Raw genomic sequence first — 26,055 nt, 5'->3', positions numbered from 1 at the left:
TGAAGTGTTACTGTCAGGACTGGCCGGGGGGGGGGGAGTGGGTGAATTTTCTACCTTGGGCTGAATACAAGCAGAATTCACACCACCACTCCTCCACTAACCTCACTCCTTTCCAGCGCATGTTGGGGTTTCAGCCGGCCCCTGCGGTGGAGGAGTGGTTTCGTCGCACAGAGGAGACCTGGAACGCTGTGCACACTCGTCTCCAGTGGGCCATGCGTCGGCTCTTCACCCGGAACCTGCCCCACCGCCTGCCCTGCCGGAAGCTGAGCCCGTGGTTATTTTGGGTCGTTTAAAGTCCTGAGGAGGGTTAATGAGATAACGTACCATTTGCAACTCCGCTGATTACCGCATTAACCCGACTTTTCATGCGTCTCTCCTCAGGCCAGTGGTGCCTGGTTCCCTCGCTGAGGCTGGACCCAGTGTTGCCCTGCCTCCTCCTCTGGACATCAAGGGAGGTCCGGCGTACTCGGTCCATGAAGTCCAGGATTCGAGGCATCGAGCGGGGTTGTCTCCAGTACCTCATTGACTGGGAGGGTTACAGTTCAGAGGAGCAGTGCTGGGTTTCTGCGGTGGACATCCTGGACACTTCGCTGACTAGGGATTTTCAGCGGTGGTGCCCTGACTGACCCGCACCGCGTCCCTGTGGTCGTCCCCGAGGCGTCCCGCTTGTGGTGCAGCGCGTCGGGGGAGGGGGGGGTACTGTCACGGATCCCCAAGGTATTGCTTCCTATTCCGTTAACCAGCTCCGGAAGTCTACATCACCGTTCTTCTAGGCATCACTGAACTGGATTCATTACCACCAACCCCGGAATGTCTTGTCTCATTACGCGCGCTTCCCATTCCCCCTGATTAGTATGAATATATATATGTGCCCTCTGTTCCCCATTCTCCTTGTCGGTTATTGTTATTATGTCCGTTGGTCGTGTGAATACCTGTGCTATTGTATCGGCTTCCATGCTACGTGTTATTGTGCACTTGTTTTACGGGTTTCGTCCCGTGTATTATTTAGAGGTTTACACGTCGCTCTTTTGTTTGGCTGGAGAAAATTTAAAAAAACAATTATGTATTCCTGCGCCTGTCTCCAATCACTATACAATGTGACAACATGCATACATGTGCACAGGCAGAGATTACATTTAGGACAACATATAGCCTAATAGAAAGAAATATGGCATAACCCTCAACCGTTGCAGTGACCAGACCCTACAAATGTACCTAGGTAGGCAGACAGTACCTAGCTACAGCCAGAAATGTTTCTAGTAAAGCCAGCTTATCAGTTTTAGAAATGTAAAAACTGTAAATTGTTATATTATTGTTTATCCTCACTGTCAGTGAACTTAGCAAGCTAGTTTGCTGAATAGCCAATCATAGTTATTCACAACTGTTTGGAATCCTATCTTGCATGATGCCTATCATTTTATCTAGCTACCTAAGTTAGCAAACATAACAATTATTATATTTCCCCCCACAATATGGGTTTCAGTAGATAAACTAAAAGCTAGCCAGCTAGGTGGCTTGCATGAAAAATAACTCACCAAGCTACTGTATTTGCCTGCATCTTCATGCTGGCATTTGCTGTAGATCAGCTTCTATTTAAATCCAACTCTGATTCGAATCCTCTTCGCTTTACAGTGCCTAAGGAAAGTATTCAGACCCCTTGAATTTTACCACATTTTGTTCCGTTACACCCTCATTCTAAAATTGATTAAATAAACATTTTTCCTCAGCAATCTACACACAATACCCCATAATTACGAGGCAAAAATATATTATTTTAACATTATAGCAAATATAATAATATTAAAAACCGAAATACTATATTTACGTAGGTATTCAGACCATTTTCTATGACTAGAAATTGAGCTCAGGTGTGTCCTGTTTCCATTGATCATCCTTGAGAAGTTTCTACAATTTGATTGGAGTTCACCTGTGGTAAATGCAATTGATTGAACATGATTTGGAAAGGCACACACCTGTCTATACAAGGTCCCACAGTTGACAGTGCATGTCAGAGCAAAACCCAAACCATGAGGTCAAAGGAATTGTACATAGAGCTCCGAGATAGGATTGGGTCGAGGCACAGATCTGGGGAAGGGTACCAAAACATTTTTGCAGCACTGAAGGTCCCTAAGAACACAGTGGCCTCCATCATTCTTAAATGGAAGAAGTTTGGAAACACCAAGGCTCTTCCAAGAGTTGGCCACCCAGCCAAACTGAGCAATCGGGGGAGAAGGGCCTTGGTCAGGGAGGTGACCAAGATTCCGATGGTCACTCTGACAGAGCTCCAGAGTTCCTCTGTGGAGATGGGAGAAACTTCCAGAAGGACAACCATCTCTGCAGCACTTCACCAATCGGGCCTTTATGGTAGAGTGGCAAGACGGAAGCCACTCCTCAGTAAAAGGCACATGACAGCCCGCTTGGAGTTTGCCAAAAGGCACCTCAAGACTCTCAGACCATGAGAAACAAGATTCTCTGGTCTGATGAAACCAAGATTGAACCCTTTGAACTGAATGCCAAGTGTCTGGAGGAAACTTTGCACCATCACTACGGCGAAGCATGGTGGTGGCAGCATCATGCTGTGGGGATGTTTTTCAGCGACAGGGACTGGGAGACAAGTCAGGATCGAGACAAAGATGAACGGAGCAAAGTACAAAGAGATCCTTGATGAAAATCTACTCCAGAGCGCTCAGAACCTCAGACTGGGGTGAAGGTTCAGCTTCCAAAAGGACAACGACCCCAAGCACAAATACATGTGTGCCAAGCTTGTAGCGCCATACCCAAGAAGACTCGATGCTGTAATCGCTGCCAAAGGTGCTTCAACAAAGTACTGAGTAAAAGGTCTGAATACTTATGTAAATGTTATCAGTTTTTTTATTTGTAATACATTTGCAAAAATGTAAAAACAACGGTTTTTGCTTTGTCATTATGGGGTATTGTGTGTAGATTGATGAGGAAAATAAACAATTTAATACATTTTAGAATAAGGCTGTAAAGTTACAAAATGTGGGAAAAGTCAAGGGGTCTGAATACTTTCCTAAGGCACTGTATACCGAACTTGTGTTGATGAGAGGAATCATTTGAAGCCATTGTGGTCTGGTCAGTTCTTTCAGTTTTGACCAGAGGAATGTGTGTTTAGTCTTTCAGAAACTGGAAAAATGTGTCACATTGTATATTCAGCAATGAATCTGCCGATAGGAAAATCGCTGAAAGACGTCCAATGTCTCTATCAAACAAGGACAACCATGTCTACACACAACAAAAATGTATAGTGCGATCGGTATGACATAGAGGCTTCGCGAAATGCCACAAAACAGGAATATATCCATTTATTTTAAGAACCCCCCCCCCCAAAAAAACAAAAAAACACTGGAAGTTGTCATAGGGTGTATCGCTCTGCCCAGTCCGGCCCTCTTTGTGGCCACATACAGTATGTGTGAAACACATCTCACTGACCTAGAAATCCCACAGACATAATTTCCAAGGTTACAAATATATTACTGTGTCTTCTTTCCTAGCCGTCTTCAGTGCAGTAATATTTTAAGCAACTGTCAAGAGAAACGCCCTGGATTATGACAGCAACAAACATTAAAACATAGGAGGCAGAAAAACACTTACTCTAAAAATCCTTCCTAGATTATATAAAAGGTTCACACACACACACACACACACACACACACACACACACACACACACACACACACACACACACACACACACACACACACACACACACACACACACACACACACACACACACACACACACACACACACACACACACACACACACACACACACACCACAGGGACTAAGGAAGTTGTATTAAAAGGTGAAACTAAGGCGAACACAACCCCCCATAAAACCCAGTTGATCCCGTTTGAAACAACAGTCACATAGAAACACCAGAAGAGAGAAAATTCTGCTGAATTCCTAACAAGTCTTAAAAATGCATTTTTCTAAACAGAAAACTGCTGTGTTGCGTGCAAAAGCATGTGTGTTTGTCTCCTCTCTCATCTCAGACATAGCGGCAGGCAGCAGAAAGGAGCTGAGCAGAGCACTTTGCTCTCTGTGCATAGCCGTGTACCATATCCTACTACCCATCCCCAAGCCATTACTGTACACAGAATCTAATTAAGGCTGAGTAATCCAATCGTACTGGGGCTCCACACACAGAAACACAAATAGACACACACAAACACACACACACACACACACACACACACACACACACACACACACACACACACACACACACACACACACACACACACACACACACACACACACACACACACACACACACACACACGGAAGGAATCAAGCTGCCCAATGTACTATGTCTATTGTTTTATCTCTGAAAGACAAGGCTGTACTTACATGCTGCTCTGCTGAGGAATAGCTTCTCACCGGTGAGAGCGAAATAGTAAAAATACTGTTTCTCTCTGGGTTAGCGCCTGGTCGCTACTCTCTGAGTGTGTGTGAGTGTGTGGTAGTGAAGACAAGCTCTCTCTAGCGTCTGCTCCACGTTGGCTCCCGTGCACTTGTGTGTCTGTGTAGAGATACTACGCTCTGTCTGTCTTCCAGCTTTTGTCAGCCAGAACTAAAAACCAACAGATGCTAACGCACTCTCCCACCTCCTCTTTTTCTCCCACTGCATTTCTCCCTCTCTCCATCCTCCTATAACTCCTGCGCTCACCCCTCCCCCTTGTTCAAGGCAACTTGCTTCAGGGCTGACATAGTCATAGCAGCCCTCTGCCCTGTGCAACATACATATACAGTGCATTCGGAAAGTATTCAGACCCCTTCCCTGTTTCCACATTTTGTTACGTTCCAGACTTATTCTAAAATGTATTAAATTGTTTATTTTCCTCATCAATCTACACACAATAACCCATAATGACAAAGCGAAGACAGGTTTTTAGAAATGTTTTGCAAATGTATAAAAAACTTCATTTGGAAAAGCACACACACCTGTCTATATATCAAACCAAATCAAAATGTATTTGTCACATGCGCCGAATACAACAACCTTACAGTGAAATGCTTACTTACAAGCCCTTAACCAACAATGCAGCTTTAAGAAAAATAATTAAAGAGCAGCAGTAAAATAACAATAGCAAAGGTTATGTACAGGGGGTACCGGTACGGGGACACCGGTTAGTAGAGTAGCAGCAGTGTAAAAGGGGGGGCAACGCAAATAGTCTGGGTAGCCATTTGATTAGATGTTCAGGAGTCTTATGGCTTGGGGGTAGAAGCTGTTTAGAAGCCTCTTGGACCTAGACTTGGTGCTCCGGTACCGCTTGCCGTACGATAGCAGAGAGAGCAGTCTACTCCTAGGGTGGCTGGAGTCTGACAATTTTTAGGGCCTTCCTCTGACACCGCCTGGTATAGAGGTCCTGGATGGCAGGAAGCTTGGCCCCAGTGATGTACTGGGCCGTACGCACTACCCTTTGCAGTGCCTTGCGGTCGGAAGACGAGCAGTTGTCATACCAGGCAGTGACGCAACCAGTCAGGATGCTCTCGATGGTGCAGCTGTAGAACCTTTTGAGGATCTGAGGACCCATGCCAAATCTTTTCAGTCTCCTGAGGGGGAATAGGTTTTGTCGTGCCATCTTCACAACTGTCTTGGTGTGATTGGACCATGTTAGTTTGTTGGTGATGTGGACACCAAGGAACTTGAAACTCTCAACCTGTCGATGAGAATGTGGGCGTGCTCGGTCCTCCTTTTCCTGTAGTCCACAATCATCTCCTTTGTCCTTATCACGTTGAGGGAGAGGTTGTTGTCCTGGCACAACATGGCCAGGTCTCTGACCTCCTCCCTATGGGCTGTCTTGTCTTTGTCAGTGATCAGGCCTACCACTGTTGTGTCATCATACAGTTGAAGTCGGAAGTTTACATACACCTTAGCCAAAAACATTTAAACTCAGTTTTTCACAATTCCTGACATTTAATCCTAGTAAAAATTCCCTGTCTAAGTTCAGTTAGGATCACCACTTTATTTTAAGAATGTGAAATGTCTGAATAATAGTAGAGAGAATTATTTATTTCAGCTTTTATTTCTTTCATCACATTCCCAGTGAGTCAGAAGTTTACATACACTCAATTAGTATTTGGTAGCATTGCCTTTAAATTGTTTAACTTGGGTCAAATGTTTCGGGTAGGCTTCCACAAGCTTCCCACAATAAGTTGGGTGAATTTTGTCCCATTCCTCCTGACAGAGCTGGTCAGGTTTGTAGGCCTCCTTGCTCGCACACGCTTTTTCAGTTCTGCCCACACATTTTCTATAGGATTGAGGTCAGGGCTTTATGATGGCCACTCCAATAACTTGACTTTGTTGTCCTTAAGCCATTTTGCCACAACTTTGAAAGTATGCTTGGGTCATTGTCCATTTGGAAGACCCATTTGCTTTAACTTCCTGACTGATGTCTTGAGATGTTGCTTCAATATATCCACATATCATAGTCCCTCATGATGCCATCTATTTTGTGAAGTGCACCAGTCCCTCCTGCAGCAAAGCACCCCCACAACATGATGCTGCCACCCCCGTGCTTCACGGTTGGGATGGTGTTCTTCGCCTTGCAATCCTCCCCCTTTATCCTCCAAACATAACAATGGTCATTATGGCCAAACAGTTCTATTTTTGTTTCATCAGACCAGAGGACATTTCTCCAAAAAGTACGATCTTTGTCCCCATGTGCAGATGCAAGCCATAGTCTGGCTTTTTTATGGTGGTTTTGGAGCAGTGGCTTCTACCTTGCTGAGCGGCCTTTCAGGTTATGTCAATATAGGACTCTTGTTTGTTAACAAAACATTTGTGGAGTGGATGAAAAACTAGTTTTAAGGACTCCAGCCTAAGTGTATGTAAACTTCTGACTTCAACTTTAGGTGTTCCTTTTGTCCAGGTGTGAAAGGGCAGTGTGGAGTGCAATACAGATTACATAATCTGTGGATCTGTTGGGGTGATATGCAAATTGGAGTGAGTCTAGGGTTTCTGTGATAATGTTATTGATGTGAGTCATGACCAGCCTTTCAAAGCACTTGATGGCTACAGACTTGAGTGCTACGGGTCAGTAGTCATTTAGGCAGGTTACCTTAGTGTTCTTGAAACATGTTGGTATTACTGACTCAGACAGGGAGAGGTTGAAAATGTCAGTGAAGACACTTGCCAGTTGGTCAGCGCATGCTCGGAGTACACGTCCTGGTAATCCGTCTGGTCCTGCAGCCTTGTGAATGTTGACCTCGCCTCTGGCGAGCAAAACCTCGAGACTTCCTTAGGTATCGTGCACCAGCTGTTGTTTACAAATATACATAGACCTCCAGCCCTGTCTTACCAGAGGTTGCTGTTCTATCCTGGCGATACAGTGTGTAACCCACCAACTGAATGTTATTAATGTCGTCATTCAGCCACAACTCGGTGAAAATAAGATATTCGTTTTTAATGTCCCGTTGGTAGGATATACGTGCTTGTAGTTCATCCACTTTGCTGTCCAGCGGATGGTACGTTGGCCAATAGTACCGATGGCAAAGGCAGATTAGCCACTCGTCGCTGGATCCTTACAAGGCACCCTGATCTCCTTCTGTGAAATCTGTATTTTTCTAGTGCGAATGACGGGGATGAGGGCCTGTTCGGGTGTCTGGAGTAAATCCCTTTCATCCGACTCATTAAAGAAATATTCTTTGTCCAGTTCAAGGTGAGTAATCGCTGTTCTGATGTCCAGAAGCTCTTTTCGGTCATAAGAGATGGTAGCAGCAACATTATGTACAAAATAAGTTACAATGTGAAAACCAAACGTGCTATTTTGCTTGTTTTAAGAGCCCATACAACAGCAGCTATCTCCTCCGGCACCATTACAAGAGGTCCCACAGTTGACAATGCATGTCAGAGCAAAAACCAAGCCAAACTCCAAGACAGGATTGTGTCGAGGCACAGAAGTGTACCAAAACATTTCTGCAGCATTGAAGGTCACCAGTGACCTCCGCTCTTAAATGGAAGAAGTTTGGAACCACCAAGACTCTTCCTAGAGCTGGCTGCCCGGCCAAACTGAGCAATCAGGGGAGAAAGCCCTTGGTCAGGAGGTGACGAAGAACCGGATGGTCACTCTGACAGAGCTCCAGGGTTCCTCTATGGAGATGGGAGAACCGTCCAGAAGGACAACCATCTCTGCAGCACTCCACCAATCAGGCCTTTATGGTAGAGTGGCCAGATGTAAGCCACTCCTCAGTAAAAGGCACATGACAGCCTGCTTGGAGTTTGGCTAAAGGCCTCTCAGACCATGATGGTCTGATGAAACCAAGATTGAACTCTTTGGCCTGAATGCCAAGAATCACGTCTGGAGAAAACCTGGCACAATCCCTATGGTGAAGCATCCCTACGGATGTTTTTTAGCTGAACAGACTGGGAGACTAGTCAGGATTGAGGGAAAGATGAACGGAGCAAAGTAGAGAAATCCTTGATGAAAACCTGGTCGAGAGAGCTCAGGACCTCAGACTAAGGAGACGGTTCACCTTCCAACAGGACAACAACCCTAAACACACAGCCAACACAACGCAGAAGTGGCTTTGAAACAAGTCTCTGAATGTCCTTGGGTGGCCCAGCCAGAGCCCGGACTTGAACCCAATCTAACATCTCTGGAGAGACCTGAAAATAGTTCACCATCCAACCTGACAGAGCGTGAGAGGATCTGCAGAGAGAATGGGAGAAACTCCCCAAATACAGGTGTGCCAAGCTTGTAGTGTCAGACACAAAAAGACTCAAGGCTGTAATCGCTGCCTAAAGTGCTTCAACAAGGTTCTGAGTAAAGGTTCTGAATACTTATGTAAATGCAATATTTCCATTTTTTTTAAATTATAAATTTGCTAACATTTCTAAAAACCTGTTTTTGCTTTGTCATTATGGGGAGGGGGGTGTCGATTTGATGAGGAAAATAAACATTTTTATCAATTTTAGAATTAGGCTGTAACTTTACAACATATGGAAAAAGTCAAGGGGTCCGAATACTTTCCGAATGCACTGTACAACACACACACATTTTCTGCTTTGTGTAACGTAGCTTACACACACATTTACGCAGGCTTTTTGACCTGTATGCTGCCTAGTACACACACCCTTCCAAAGGCCTCTATACTGTTATTAGACTATTTTGCACAGATGGTCATAATCTTTTCACCCAAACCATAGAGTATGCAAAGAAGATGCCCCCCATGCTTAATTGAATATGACTTCCCCCACCCAAGACATATGCACCCACACATGCACACGCATGTGCACACGCACCAGTGTATATTTTCACAGCTATTTCAGATTTAGTTTGTCTTAAAATGCCTTTTAGTCTTAGCCGTGTTTTAGTCATTTCATCCTTCATTAGTTTTAGTTGTTATCAGTCAACTAAAACTCTGGAAAATGTTTCTCTAGTTTTAGTCACAGTCATTATAATAACATAATATTTACCTCTTAGCCTTGTCCAACTAGGCCTATTGTCCCCTCTTATAACTTAGCTGGCAACATTGCTATAGTGGCAGATAGTAACCAATGTCAGCCATAATTAATCATATAGGCTATAAGGCCTTGGCTATAGGTTAAACAATTTACAAGCTAATTTTCACCCCACTATAACCGTCGGAGGGGGGTAAATAATATTCAACAAATAGCTATAGTTTTTCTAATCAGAAAAAATTAATCACAACTCGCATTTGACCAGCGCACATGGCAAAATAGAACTTCTGATGTGATCAGAGCAGAAATGGCCTATATGAAAGCAAAAATGATCAAATACATTATTGTTTCTAATAGAGGTAAGTTACAATTGAAGTGTCCTGGCTGTGCATCAGTTCAAAAGAGAGGAGTGATTCAAGTGACCGCTCATTTTTCTTTATTTTTACTATTTTCTACATTGAAGAATAATAGTGAAGACATCAAAACTATGAAATAACACATATCAAATTATGTAGTAACCAAAAAAGTGTTTAAAAAATCAAAATATGTCATATTTTAAATTCCTCAATGTAGCCACCTTTTACCTTGATGAACGCTTTGCACACTCTTGGCATACTCTCAACCACATTCATGAGTTAGTCACCTGGAATGCATTTCAATGAACAGGTGTGCCTTGTTAAAAGTTAATTTGTGGAAATTCTTTCCTTCTTAATGTGTTTGAGTCAATCAGTTGTGTTGTGACAAGGTAGGGGTGGTATACAGAAGATAGCCCTATTTGGTAAATGACCACGTCCATATTATGGCAAGAACAGCCCAAATAAGCAAAGAGAAATGAAAGTTCATCAGTACTTTAACCTCTCTGGGATATTCTGGACGGTAGCGTCCCACCTCGCCAACAGCCAGTGAAATTGCAGGGTGCCAAATTCGAAACAGAAATCCCATAATTACAATTCCTCAAACATACAAGTATTTTACACCATTTTAAAGAAACTCCAGCCACAGTGTCCCATTTCAAAAAGGCTTTACGACGAAAGCACACCATATGATTATGTTAGGTCAGCACCTAGTCACAGAAAAACACAGCCATTTTTCCAGCCAAAGAGAGGAGTCACAAAAAGCAGAAATATAAATAAAATGAATCACTAACCTTTTGCTGCTCTTCATCAGATGACACTCATAGGACTTCATGTTACACAATACATGTATGTTTTGTTCGATAAAATTCATATTTATATCCAAAAATCTCAGTTTACATTGACGCGTTATGTTCTGTAGTTCCAAAACATCCGGTGATTTTGCAGAGAGCCACATCAATTTACAGAAATACTCATAATAAACATTGATAAAAGATACAAGTGTTATGCATGGAATTTTAAATCCACTTCTCCTTAATGCAACCGCTGTGTCAGATTTAAAAAAAACTTTACGGAAAAAGCACACCATGCAATAATCTGAGTATGGCGCTCAGACACAAAAACAAGCCATACAGATACCCGCCATGTTGTGGAGTCAACAGAAGTCAGAAATAGCATTATAAATATTCACTTACCTTTGATCTTCATCAGAATGCACTCCCAGGAATCCCAGTTCCACAATAAATGTTTGTTTTGTTCGATAAAGTCCATCATTTATGTCCAAATACTTAATTTTTGTTTGCACGCGCAAACAAAAATTAAGTATTTGGACATAAATCCACACACAAATCCAAACTCAGGAGGCACGGGCAAGTCCAGGTGAAAGTTCAGACGAAAAGTCATATTACTGTTCGTAGAAACATGTCAAACGAAGTATAGAATCAATCTTTAGGATGTTTTTATCATAAATCTTCAATAATGTTTCAACCGGAGAATTCCTTTGTCTGTAGAAATGCAATGGAACGCAGCTAACTCTCAAGGGAGTGCGCAAGACTGAGCTCATGGCACTCTGCCAGACCCCTGACTCAAACGGCTCTCATTCCCCCCTCTTTCCCAGTAGAAGCATCAAACAAGGTTCTAAAGACTGTTGACATCTAGTGGAAGCCTTGGGAAGTGCAATATGACCCCATAGACACTGTATATTCGATAGGTAATGACTTGAAAAACTACAAACCTCAGATTTCCCACTTCCTGGTTGGATTTTTTCTCAGGTTTTTGCCTGCCATATGAGTTCTGTTATACTCACAGACATCATTCAAACAGTTTTAGAAACTTCGGAGTGTTTTCTATCCAAATCTACTAATTATATGCATATTCTAGCTTTTACGCCTGAGTAGCAGGCAGTTTACTCTGGGCACCTTTTTATCCAAGCTACTCAATACTGCCCCCCAGTCCCAAAGACGTTTTAAGACATGAAGGTCAGGCAATACAGAAAATTTTAAGAACTTTGAAAGTTTCTTCAAGTGCAGTCGCATAAACCATCAAGCGCTATGATGAAACTGGCTCTCATGAGGACCGTCACAGGAAAGGAAGACCCAGAGTTACCTCTGCTGCAGAGGATAAGTTCATTGGAGTTACCAGCCTCAGAAATTGCATCCCAAAAAAAGCTTCAGAGTTCAAGTAACAGACACATCTCAACATCAACTGTTCAGAGGAGACTGCGTGAATCAGGCCTTCATGGTCGATCTGCTGCAAAAAAAAACACTACTAAAGGACACCAATAAGAAGAAATGACTTGCTTGGGCCAAGAAACACGAGCAATGGATATTAGACCGCTGGAAATCTGTCCTTTGGTCTGATGAGTCCAAATTTGAGATTTTTGGTTCCAACCTCCGCAGAGTAGGTGAACGGATGATCTCTGCATGTGTGGTTCCCACCATGAAGCTTTGAGGAAGTGTGATGGTGCTTTGCTGGTGACACTGTCTGAATTATTAAGAATTCAAGGCACACTTAACCAGCATGGCTGCCAAAGCATTCTGCAGCAATACGCCATACCATCTGGTTTGCTCTTAGTGGGACTACCATTTGTTTTTCAACAGGACAATGATCCAACACACCTCCAGGCTGTGTAAGGGCTATTTGACCAATAAGGAGAGTGATGGAGTGCTGTGTCAGATGACCTGGCCTCCACAATCATCCAACCTCAACCCAATTGAGATGGTTTGGGATGAGTTGGAACACAGAGCGAAGGATAATCAGCCAACAAGTGCTCAGCATATGTGGGAACTCATTCAAGACTGTTGGAAACGCATTCCAGGTGAAGCTGGTTGAGAGAATGTCAAGAGTGTGCAAAGCTGTCGTCAAGGCAAAGGGTGGCTACTTTGAAGAATCTAAAATATATTTTGATTTGTTTTAACACTTTTTTGCTTACTACATGATTCCATATGTGTTATTTCATAGTTTTGATGTCTTCACTATTATTCTACAATGTAGAAAAATAAAATAAAGAAAACCCTTGAATGAGTATGCGTGTCCAAACTTTTCACTAGTACTGCGTATATATATATTCTTTGGGGGGGCGGGGGGCATCTCGTCTCGATATCGTCATTAGTTTTTTGGCATAGTTATTGTTGACAAAATTAACACCGGCACACACACACACGCTTGAGTGCGCACACACACACAGAGAAACGGATCATATCACTTCCACCTTACCTGCCACCCTAGACCCATTTCAATTTGCTTACCACCCCAATAGATCCACAGACGATGCAATCGCCTGCACACTGCCCTGTCCCATCTGGACAAGCGGCTTACCTATATGTAAGATTGCTGTTCATTGACTATAGCTCAACATTCAACACCATAGTACCCTCCAAGCTCATCATCAAGCTTGAGGCCCTGGGTCTGAACCCCGCCCTGCGCAACTGGGTCGTGGACTTCCTGACGGGTCGCCCCCAGGTGGTCAAGGTAGGAAACAACACCTCCCCTCCACTGATCCCCCATAGGGGTGCATGCTCAACCCCCTCCTGTACTCCCTGTTCACCCATGACTGCGTGCCAAGCACGCCTTCAACTCAATCATCAAGTCTGCAGACGACACAACAGTAGTAGGCTTGATTACCAACAACGATGAGACAGCCTACAGGGAGGAGGTGAGGGCTCTGGGAGTTTTGTGCCAGGAAAATAACCTCTCACTCAACGTCAACAAAACTAAGGAGATGATCATGGACTTCAGGAAACAGCAGAGGGAGCACGCCCCTATCTACATCGATGGGACCGCAGTGGAGAAGGTGGAAAGCTTCAAGTTCCTCGGCATACACATCACTGACAAACTGAAATGGTCCACCCACACAGACAGTGTGGTGAAGAAGGCGCAAGAGCGCTTCTTCAACCTCAGGAGGCTAAAGAAATGTGAAAGCATCCTGTCGGGCCTTATCACCGCCTGGTATGGCAACTGCACAACCCACAACCGCAAAGCTCTCCAGAGGGTGGTGCGGTCTGCCCAACGCATTACCGGGGGCAAACTTCCCGCCCTCCTGGACACCTACAGCACCCGATGCCATAGGAAGGCCAAAAAGATCATCAAGGACATCAACCACACGAGCCACTGCCTGTTCACCTCGCTATCATCCAGAAGGCGAGGTCAGTACAGGTGCATCAAAGCTGGGATCGAAAGACTTAAAAACAGCTTCTATCTCAAGGCCATCAGACTACTGAACAGCCATCACTAGCACATCAGAGGCGGCTGCCTATAGACCTAGATTAGGAATCACTGGCCACTTTTAGAAATGGACCACTAGCCACTTTAATAATGTCTCCGTATCTTGCATTACTCATCTCATATGTATAAACTGCACTCCACACAATTCTAAGGTATCTTAGTCACTTTTAAATTGTGTTTACATATTGCAGCACCCATTTCATATGTATATACTGTATTGTATTCTATACTACACCACTGACTGTTAAACAGCCATCTCCAGCACATCAGAGGCTGCTGCCTATAGACTAGGAATCACTGGCCATTTTAAATAAATTATACACTAGCCACTTTAATAATGTCTCCGTATCTTGCATTACTCATCTCATGTGTGTAAACTGTAATCTATACTATTCTACGGTATCTTAGTCACTTTAATTGTCTAAATATTGCATCACCCATCTCATATGTATATACTGTACTCTATACTATGCCACTGTATCTTAGTCCAATGCCGCTCTGACATATATGTGTATATATATATTCTTAATCCATTCCTTACTTAGATTTACGTGTATTTTGGGTATATCTTGTGAAACTGTTAAATATTACTTGTTAGATATTACTGCACTGTCTGTGCTAGAAGCACAAGCATTTCGCTACAACCGCGATAACATCTGCTAAATACATGGATGTGACCAATACAATTTGATTTGACACACACACAGTTAATTATGTAGAAGGGTATTGGTTGTTCCGGAGCCCAGCTCTGCCCCCCTGTGCTCCTGCCCCAGTTTGGGTCTGGGTCCCTGCCCTGGCACACTGGCCCCACACTGTCAGCCTCCATCTCACAGACACAGATGGTGCTCTCTCTCTCCAATCTGACACTGACATGCCAATGCTGCAATTTACAGTCATCACTATCACATAACATGGTTCAGAATAGTAATACAAGTCATGGGTGTATCGCAGTTGATTGTGCTTTGCAATTATTGATGTCAATTTTAAAGTGGTTAAAATTAATAAAAATGTTGATGACAGTAGTATAATAAACAAAATAAAATATATATTTTCATTAAAGTGATACTTCGAGATTTTTTAAATGACACCCTTGAATGTGTGTGTGTGTGTGTGTGTGGAGGGGGGGGGGGGGGGTTGGGGGTCTGTGAGTGTGTTTGTTCTGTAGTACTTTGGGATGGGAAGAACTAATCTTACTCAGATTACATTCAGAGAGAGTGAGAGAAAGTGAGAAGAGGAGAGAAGGAGTAGAAGGTTAAAGCTAATGAATAGTACTCTAGTATGTGTTTAAAGTCACACATTAACAGGGAGGACTGAAGGCTATCCTGACGAAACAACTCATACTTAATGCCTTCCAGGTCAGGCTGACAATAGTTTTGATCAATGGTTTTATTGATACTATGATCTGGTTCCAATCCCTCCTTGTCTACAAACACCACAAACTGACAGACAATCTAAAATATCCCTCTCATGGACATCGTTACAGAAAATCTACCGCATAAATCATGCTGCAGTGTATACCGAGTTTTATGGTCTTTTTTGCACAGTTCAATGTTGTTTTTAGTGAGGGAAGTGTCGCCCAATTGGATAAATGGCCAGCTCAGTCTTAAACAAGATTGTGCAGTAGCAATATTACTCTCTGGGGGAAAGCTTTTACGCCACAAACTGGTTGTCTTACAATGTCTCAGCAGCGACACTGATGCCAACTCAAGCATGGTACAATGATGATATCAACTGTAATCGCTAAAAAACACTTCTGGTTGTCTCACACCCATTCTCTCCTGAGCTATTCTGGGCCAGCTGTGGCTGAAGCTGGGCCTCATTATGCCCTCACGTCTCGCCAGCCTTCTGATGGGTAGACGGCCTGGTTCCTAACATGGCTGAAACGTTCTCTCTCAGTGTCTTCGCTGCATTTCTCCCCCCACTGCTTAGTATGTGTTTCTGATACACAGAATATCAAAGTCCAGTGGTGGAAAAAGTACCCAATTGTCATAATTGAGTAAAAGTTAAGATACCTTAATAGAAGTAAAAGTGAAAATCACCCAGTAAAATTGCTAAAATATACTTAAGTATCAAAAGTAATAGTAAAAGTATAAATCATTTCAAATTCCTTATATTAAGCAAACCAGAAGGCACTATTTTACTTTATTTATGGATAGGCAGGAGCACGATCCAACACTCACCCTGTTAAGTGAGTCCGCCAGATCAAAGGCAGTTGGGATGACCAGCGATGTTCTCTTGATAAGTGTGTGAATTAGACCATTTTCCTGTCCTGCTAAGCATTCAAAATGTAACAAGTACTTCTCAGGGAAAATGTTGGAGTAAAAAGTAAATTGTCTTTAGGAATGTAGAGAAGTAAAAGTTGTCCAAAAATATAAATAGTACAGTACTGAAGTAGTACTTTCAAGTATTTTTACAACACTGTTAATGTCTTATATTTAGCGAAAGCGACAGGCGAAGTTATTATGAGTTGATGATTTTGGCCTACAATTTAGACAGCGTGAAGTGAGTGACATTGAACGGCATTGCTTTAGGGTTATCAATGCTTATACTAGCCTGGCTGTATCCCTTTAAGTACTGTCTGTGCTCCTTCTGTGCACATCAATAGAGGGCAAAAGGATCTGTGAAAAATTGATTGTTTCTCAGGACTCCAGTTTCCTCTTTACCATCAATCATCATTCAGTTTCACATCCAGACCATTGACTCCATTAGTGCTGCAGCTTAATGATGTATAGTAGAACAGAATGTAATGTAATGTTCTAGGGAGAAAGGAAATCGGACAGTAGAGAATAAAGGCAGCATTTCTACAGTGTTCAAACGGCCTAGGAAAGAGAGAAAGCAACCCCGTATAGGAGAGTATAGTATCAACACTCTCAAATTTGCGACAAAATCAACTAAGAGTTTAGCGACTATTGTACCATGAGCAGGCAGGCAGATCTCATGTTTAATCTCTTACAGCAACACCTAAGCCCAGCTCCTGATAGACTAACACTCAGCCTGTCTTTGTGTATGTCTGGCTGCTTTTAAGCTCTTCCAGTGCAGTGTACATAACACTGACTAATACCGCAGCCATCCCCTTAGGGCGTTAACACGCCATCCCGCACACACGTACACACACACCTCCAACCATTAGGCACAGATCCCTGAGCTCACTTAAGTCGTGCTGATCAAAGTGTGCTGTTTTGGAGTGGATCAACAGGACCTGTAAGTGGGACAGTGATTTAACTGTCTGTCTGACTGACACAACCAACTTCCAACAATAGGCACTTAGGAAAACAGTACTATCCAACATTGTGTAAATTCATCTCATTTCAATTTGGCTGAAGGGAAGGTAGAATGAGAGGTAATCGACAAGGATGGTGCCTTTGGATTGGGACACAGCCGCTGTGTAGGAAGTCTATTCCTGGTTCCCCTGACTGAGCACGGCAGGCATTGCAGCAAACCCAGTAACCCATTACCCAGGGGTGGGCAACTCCAGTCCTCGAGGGCCTGATTGGTGTCACACTTTTTCTCCATCCCTAGCAAACACAGCTAATTAATCAAATTACATTCTAAACTTAAGATCATGATTAGGTGATTATTGGAATCAGGTGTGTTAGCTGGGGCTGGGGCAAAACTGTGACACCAATCAGGCCCTTCAGGACTGGAATTGCCCACCCCTGCGTACACAGTCATTAAGCACATTGAGAGATGCACATCTGCTGCTTCAGCTGGGCCACAGAACAAGTCTCTGTGGATCATCAGGCATGGCATGTGCGGTGCTGTTCTCTGTGTACCAGGCTAAGTAACTATAGCAAGACTGTACCAGGACTGGGAACACACTGGTCCTCTGGTCAACTAGAAGAAGAGACCCTATCTCTGACAAAACACCAGCATGATCTATGAACACCCTCAACCTACACATGTACGCAATCACACACACTTTAACCCTTTAGAACCCATAGCGGCCGTCAATGGCCTTTCATTAAATTACTATAGCGGCCTCAAACGGCCTTGTTTTTCTAAAAATAATATCAATGTCAACATCGCAAAATTAACTCGCTAACAACCTGTTGTCGTATTCGTGTAGCTGTTGTCATCAACCGGAAACCGGGAATGCTGTCATTTAACTTTTAAAATAAATAAAAATCACTTAATCACTTAAAATGACGGAGCCGAAGTGGCCATGACTTTACACTGTGGAAGAGGCTGTATCTATGTCGGTTCTTGATACGGATATGGACACGTCCTTGCACTTTGAAAGTGATGATGTCGAGGTGAGGGAAAAAAGTAAACAGCAGACATACAGTTCATTCGGAAAGTATTCAACATTTTTCAACATTTTGTTTGGTTACAGCCTTATTCTAAAATGGATTTAATATTTTTTTCCCCTCATCAAGCTACACACAATACCCAATAATGTATTAAAACAAAAAAACTGATATCACATTTATGTAAGTATTCAGACCCTTTACTCAGATCTTTGTTGAAGCACCTTTGGCAGTGATTACAGCCTCGAGCCTTCTTGGGTATGACGCTACAAGCTTGGCACACCTGTATTTGATGAGTTTCTCCCATTCTTCTCTGCAGATCCTCTCAAGCTCTGTCAGGTTGCATGGGGAGCGTCACTGCACAGCTATTTTCAGTACTCTCCAGAGATGTTAGATCGGGTTCAAGTCCGGGCTTGAACCCGAAGCCACTCCTGTGTTGTCTTGGCTGGGTGCTTAGGGTCATTGTCCTGTTGTAAGGTGAACCTTCGCCCCAGTCTGAGCGCTCTGGAGCAGGTTTTCATCAAGGTTCTCTCTGTACTTTGCTCCGTTCATCTTTCCCTCGATCCTGACTAGTCTCCCAGTCCCTGCCGCTGACAAACATCCACACAGCATGATGCTGCCACAACCATGCTTCACCAAAGGGACGGTGCCAGAGCTCTGTCAGAGTGACCATCGGGTTCTTGGTAAATAAGGTATTTCTGTTGTTTTTAATTTTTTATACATTCGCAAAAATTTCTCAACACCGGTTTTCACTTTGTCATTATGGAGTATTGTGTGTAGATTGTGTGTAAAATTCATTGAATCCATTTTAGAATAAGACTAATGTAACACAAAAAAGGGAAGGGGTCTGAATACTTTCCAAATGCACTGTAGTTAAAGGGGCCATCTGCAGTTAAGGCATCCATTTTTTGTGTATTTGTATTAATGATATGTACCCATTGATTCTTGAAGAATATAACTTATATGCCTCTTGAGCTTAGTTGAACTGTCTTACCCCATCAGAACCCCAAATATAAGCTTGTTTTATTTAAATGTTTGTAAATAATGCAAATGTAAACAAATACTATATAGCCTCAAAACATAGTTTAAACTATAATTTTTTTTATCATGGGTGGTCAGTCCTTGCAGCCATAGCTCTGTCAATGAATTTGAACATTTCGCCAGCTCCATCTCTCAGCTTTTTACTGAACAGGGGCAGGGAGAGGCGTTGTTATTGTTTCAACTGCTGATTGCCGCATTAATGATGAGGACAAATGGCAGACAAATCATACACATACAACCGTTCATACATAACTCACTACAGTTAAATGGCTCTATATTGGCTGTGAGACCGACGGCATGTCATTTAATTGCATTTAATGCCCAGGAAAACCGTCTGCAGCTCGTTAATGAATTAAATCTTTAATTTGCATTCATTGAGGACGGTGCAATTAGCATCCATGTCAGATAGACCAGTGAGTAACACCCATAGGCCTGGGGGGCTGGGGCCAACATCAACTTCTAGTCATCGCCGATCCACTTTTCATTTTCCATTTGTTTTGTCTTTGTTTTCTACACACCTGGTTTATTCCCCCATTACATGTTCATTATTTAAGCCTCTGGTTTCCCCCATGTTTGTGTGCGTGTTTGTTCTATTGTTCAGGCTGTTACTGACGGCTGGTATTTTGTTGCCGGGTTTTGTTATTACGCCCCTTTATTTCGTGGTACCGCTATTTTTCCCGCACAGTAGTATTGTGTTTATACTGGTGTTATCTTGTATTAAATACCTTATCCACGCATCTCAGCTCTCCTGCGCCTGACTCCTTTCACCAGTTACCCACAGCCTTGACAAACTCCCAGGTATAACATTGGATGGTAAATTATCATGGATAAGTCATATTGACAAAGTTGTTGTGAAGATGTTGCATCTGTTATAAAAATATGTTCTTTGTTTTTGATACAAAAATCAACTGTACTAGTTGTTCAGGCTCTGGTCTTGTTTACTGTCGGGTAATATGGTCAAGTGCAGCAAAGAAAAACCTAGTAAAGCTGCAGCGGTCTTAAAAAAGAGCAGCACGCCTTACCCTTAACTGCACATACAGAACTAACTGGCCTGGTGGACTCACTAAACACAAATGCATCGTTTGTAAATAATGTCTGAGTGTGGGAGTGTGCCCCTGGCTGTTCATACATTTTAAAAACAAGAAAATGGTGCTGTCTGCTTTGCTTAATATAAGGAATGTTAAATTATTTTTATTTTAGCAATTACATTTACTTTTGATACTTAAGTATATTTAATACCAAATACTGTACTTTTAGACTTTTATTAAAGTAGTATTTTACTGGCTTACTTTCACTTTTACTTGAGTAACTTTCTATTAAGGTATCTATACTTTTACTCAAGTATGACAATTGGGTACTTTTTCCACCTCAGATCAGAACAGGTGTGGGTTTATTTATTTTATATATTTTTTTATTTGGACCCGCATTAGATTTTGCAGAAGCAGCAGCTACTCTTCTTGGGTCCACAAAAAACACAAAACATGACAATTAATTAAACATTGATACACTGATAGACAAGGACAGTCACACAAATAAAAAATACAATGATATACAAACAATACAAAAAAAATTATACGAACAATAAAACAAAAAAAATGTGTTTTAGAGTGTCTGTGTTCATGTGTTTGTCCCCTCACAGTCCCTGTCGTTCCATGAGTTGTTTAGTCAGTTTTTTAAAGGTAATTTTGCTGTTTGCTTGAATAATTGTAGATGGACAGGAGTTCAATGTGATTATGGCTCTGTATGAAACTGTGTGTTGCTGTGAATTTGTTTTAGATTTGTGAAGAGGCCACTGGTGGTATGTCTTGTGGGGTATGTATGGGTGTCTGAGCTGAATGTTATTTTATGATACAGACAATATGGATTTTTCATCACAGTAATATTTCATATAAAAACTAGAAGAGAAGCAGTTAATCTCTCATCAACCCTCAACCAGGAAAGACTGGCATGCATGTTAGAGGCAGTAGGGATGACCATGTGCTCTCTTGATTTGTGTTTCAATTTGCCAATTTTCCTGTCCTGCTAAGCATTCAGGGAAAATGTATGAAGTAAAAAGTACAATGTTTTCATTAGGAATGTAGTGAAGTAAAAGTTGTCAAAAATATAACTAGTAAAGTAAAGTAGATACCCCAAAAAACTACTTATGTAGTACTTTTAAGTATTTTTACTTAAAAGTATTTTTACTTAAGTGCCTGATCTAACTTCACTGATTCACATATAAATATTACATGGAAACTACTGAACTCCTCTACTGATCTTAATCTCTTACCCTAGTCACATTCAATACCTTACATTCTCTCTCACACACACACACACACACACACACACACCACACACCCACCCACCCACCCACCCACCCACCCACCCACACACACACACACACACACACACACACACACACACACACACACACACACACACACACACACACACACACACACACACACACACACACACACACACACACACTATCCCCCAACCCCTCACTCCTGTGTAGTTCCATTATTGCAGCTCACCATGCATGAAATGCATACATTTGTGTGTCGTTTGCCATGATCAAACAAACAATCTCCACCATTCATCATAGATCACATCACTGCTAACACACTTCCTGCTCTGCTCTGTGTCTGGTTGGTTCTCACTGACTGTGTGGCTTTTCTGCCTTTGTGGTTTTAAGCTGCCGAGAAATGGGCGTTAGAAACTGAGACGGGATCGGGATCAAGCTGTACTTACAACTCCCCATCCAGTCCCAGAATCTTTGACACATTATAGTGCCAAGCTCCTTCCACTCTTTACTGTTGAAGTATTTAGTTGAAAGCCTCTTATCTATTCACTAACTCCTCTATGTGCAAATAACTAACTAACTACACCTCAGTACCCTTAACCTACAGCAAGGGGGCTACAGCCAGCCACACAGCCAGCAGGATACTCTACAGCCCCTCAACAGTGCACGATGAGGATAAGGGCCATACTCACAGAGAGAGAGAGAGAGAATAGTGGTAAGTAGGGTAATAGTGGTAATGGTGATTTAATGAGGCCTGGTCAAGGTTGAACCTCTGGTCAGCGCCAGATCTGACAATCACTAAACCCCTTTAAAACCCCTCTACCTTTGGAGGGCCCGAAACAAGTGTGGACAGACCAAAAACAGTAAAGGGTAATGATATGTAGAGCAAACCGAACACCCAAAGAGGTGAGAGACATGACCTGAGCTGAGGTACCGTAGACAAATGGAATATCAGCATGCCTTGCAGTGTCCAATCTGTAACCCAATCATAGTGACGTGAGAAAGAACTTTCATGACAGTGGCAGGCAGCACAGAAGCCCTTGTTAGGAGGAGTATTGTCCTTGTCACACCCTGATCTGTTTCACCTGTCTTTGTGCTTGTCTCCACCCCCCTCCAGGTGTCGCCCATCTTCCCCAGTGTATTTATACCTGTGTTCTCTGTTCGTCTGTTGCCAGTTTGTTTTGTTTGTCAAGCCTACCAGTGGATTTTCCCCTTGCGCCTGTCGTGGTCTAGTTTCTGGTTTCCTGCTTTTGACCATTCTGCCTGCCCTGAGACTGCCTGCCATTCTGTACCTTGTCACACCACTCTGGATTATTGATCTCTGCCTGCCATTTTGTTTTGTTACTCTGACACTTTTGTTACTTCGACACCATCTGGATCTGGGTCTTCTCCTGAAATGTGATAGTCCTGTAGTTGGACTGAGATGAACGCCTTTACTTTCAGGTACAGTATCAGTCAAAAGTTTGGACACAGCTACTCATTCAAGGGTTTTTTGAAGAAAAAAAACTGAAAAAACACACATGGAATAATGTAGCAAGCAAAAAAGTGTTAAACAAATTTTAGATTGTCCAAATTAGCAACCATTTGCCTTGATGACAGCTTTGCACACTCTTGGCATTGTATCAATGGGGCAGCAGGTAGCCTAGTGGTTAGAGCGTTGGGCCAGTAACCGAAAGATTGCTAGATCGAATCCCCGAGCTGACAAGGTAAAAATCTGTCATTCTGCCCCTGAACAAGGAAGTTAACCCAGTGTTCCTAGGCCATCATTGTAAATAAGGATTTGTTCTTAACTGACTTGCCTAGTTAAAAAAGTATATATCAAGCAGCTTTTCCAACAGATGCTGAACACTTGTTGGCTGATTTTAATTTTTTTCCCTTCACTCTGTGGTCCAACTCATTCCAAACCAGCTCAATAGGGTTGAGGCCAGGTCATCTGATGCAGCACTCCATCACTCTCCTTCTTGGTCAAATAGCCCTTACACAGCCTGGAGGTGTGTTGGATCATTGTCCTGTTGAAAAACAAATGCTAGTCCAACTAAGCGCAAACCAGATGGGATGGAGTATCGCTTCAGAATCCTGTGGTAGCCATGCTGGTTAAGTGTGCCTTGAATTTTAAATAAATCATAGTGTCACCAGGAAAGCACCCACACACCATCACACCCCCTCCTCCATTCTTCACGGAGGGAACTACACGGAGATCATCCGTTCACCTACTCTGCATGTCACAAAGACACGGAGGTTGGAACCAAAAATCTCACATTTGGACTAATGTCCATTGCTCGTGTTTCTTGGCCCAGGCAAGTCTCTTCTTATTGGTGTCCTTTAGTAATGGTTTCTTTGCAGCAATTTGACCATGAAGGTCTGGTTCACGCAGTCTCCTCTGAACAGTTGTTGTTGAGATGTGGCTGTTACGTGAACTCTGTGAAGCATTTATATGGGCTGCAATTTCTGAGGCTCTTAACTCTAATAAACTTAACCTCTGCAGCAGAGGTAACTCTGGGTCTTCCTTTCTCGTTGCGGTCCTCAATTAGTTGACACTTTAATTAGTTGACACTTTTTTGGCTACCACATGATTCCATATGTGTTATTTCATAGTTTTGACATCTTCACTATTATTCTACAATGTAGAAAATAGTACAAATAAAGAAAAACCCTGGAATGAGTAGGTGTGTCAACTTTTGACTGGTACTGTAGTTCCAGGTAGTTTTAATTTAGTCCTGAAATGGAACACAACTTACCTCACTCAGTGTCGTGTGTGTGTGTGTGTGTGTGTGTGTGTTATGGCTTTCACTCCTGCCAGGGAGGCCCACTCTCACATCTTTCCCCAACTTAGAGAGTCCTGTTGCCATGACATCAGAGTAGATAACCCAATCAGTGTGTGTAACCTGTTTACCAGAGCTGTGACCTTTTTTACTCTGCGGTTACCACAGGAGACAGCAAACTCACATCACAGATCACACTCACATCAGGCTCCATGAGTGGGTTCTCACTTTTTCGCTTCTATTTTGTCATTCGGTCTCTCTCTTAATCAATCTGCAAATATCTCCTCTTGTCAATTTCTGTCTTTGTTTGATCTCAGGCAAAAAAATGTGCTGTATTAGTAGGCGTATTAGTATTTCTCACCCTCTGGCCTGTACTGGGCTACGATGTTGACCGTCTGTCCAGCGTTCTTCAGAGCAGCAGCTGCCTGCTCATGGGTTGCACTGTGGAGCTCAACCCCGTTCACCTGCACACACACAGTTTGATCAATGAACAGCAAATGAACAAGGCACGTCAATGGAGATCTACAGTCAATTTAACCTCGTCAATAATACTCATAAATCAATAAGAAATCAATAAGAGACTATCACGTTTCCGTGTGTGTGTGTGTGTGTTCTTACTGAGATGATGCGGTCTCCTTTCCGGAGCTCTCCACAGAGGTCAGCAGGTCCACCAGCCAGGATAAAGGAAATAAAGATTCCCTCTCCATCCTCTCCTCCTACTATGTTAAAACCCAGGCCTGTCGAGCCACGGTGTAACACCACCTTCCTACGCTCCCTGAAACACACACAGAAATATAAGGGAAAGGGGGATTCCTAGTCAGTTGTACAACTGAATGCCTTTGAGTGAAATGTGTCTTCTGCATTTAACCCAACCCCTCTGAAGCAGAGACCCAACCCCTCTGAAGCTGCCATAATCGACATCCACGGCGCCCGGGCAACAGTGGATTAACTGCCTTGCTCAGGGGCAGAATGGCAGATTTTTACATTGTCAGCTCTGAGATTCGATCCAGTAACCTTTCAGTTACTGGCCCAAAGCTCTAACCACTAGGCTACCTCCCGTATATACAACATTATACACACATTGTCAGAGGTTGGTACTTGTACTATAGTGTAGTACAAGTACAACCCATCAAATCAGAACACACACACCTATGTTACACACAGTACACCCTGTTACAAACTGATACACACACAAAGTCGAAGCCCAGACCCAAAAGGTGAAGTTTAGTTACTCCAGTCCTATTTTTGGATGTAGCATTCCCTCTAGTGGTGATTGAGAACATTACACGTCTGTTTGGTCTGTTACAGCCATTCTCAAAAGGCGGACCAATATCCGGACCCAGAACGTGGTCAATACGGACTGCGGGCCCCACTTTTTGGGCGGGAACTTGGTCGGCATTCGACTCCTGGTATCATATGAACACACACAAGACATGGAAAATGTGTAGAATTTCAGGAAATTAGTTTTAAAACTGGCTAAATGTTCCTTTCGCTGCATGGCATAAGGTGTACAATTACAGGAAATTATCTTTACAACTACCAACAAGAGGTGTGTGAACGATTTCACATGGGTTGCGAGGTGGGGATTTTTAACAACACCGATACATGACAATATACATCCGGTCCATTGCCACCTAGGAAATTGGTATGACTGGACCTTCTCAAATGAGTAGCCCATGTCTATTATTTCTTCAGAAAGGCAGTATAGGCAT

The 26,055-nt window shown here is 42.9% G+C and overlaps 1 pseudogene; it reads right to left on the bottom strand.

Moving 5' to 3' along the window:
* The window catches only part of LOC120052132, a 192,581-nt pseudogene that overhangs the window by 38,029 nt on the left and 128,497 nt on the right, over positions 1-26,055 (bottom strand).

Source organism: Salvelinus namaycush, chromosome 8 (assembly GCF_016432855.1).
Source record: "Salvelinus namaycush isolate Seneca chromosome 8, SaNama_1.0, whole genome shotgun sequence".
Classification (NCBI taxonomy): domain Eukaryota; kingdom Metazoa; phylum Chordata; class Actinopteri; order Salmoniformes; family Salmonidae; genus Salvelinus; species Salvelinus namaycush.
This window is presented reverse-complemented; position numbering and strand designations above follow the sequence as displayed.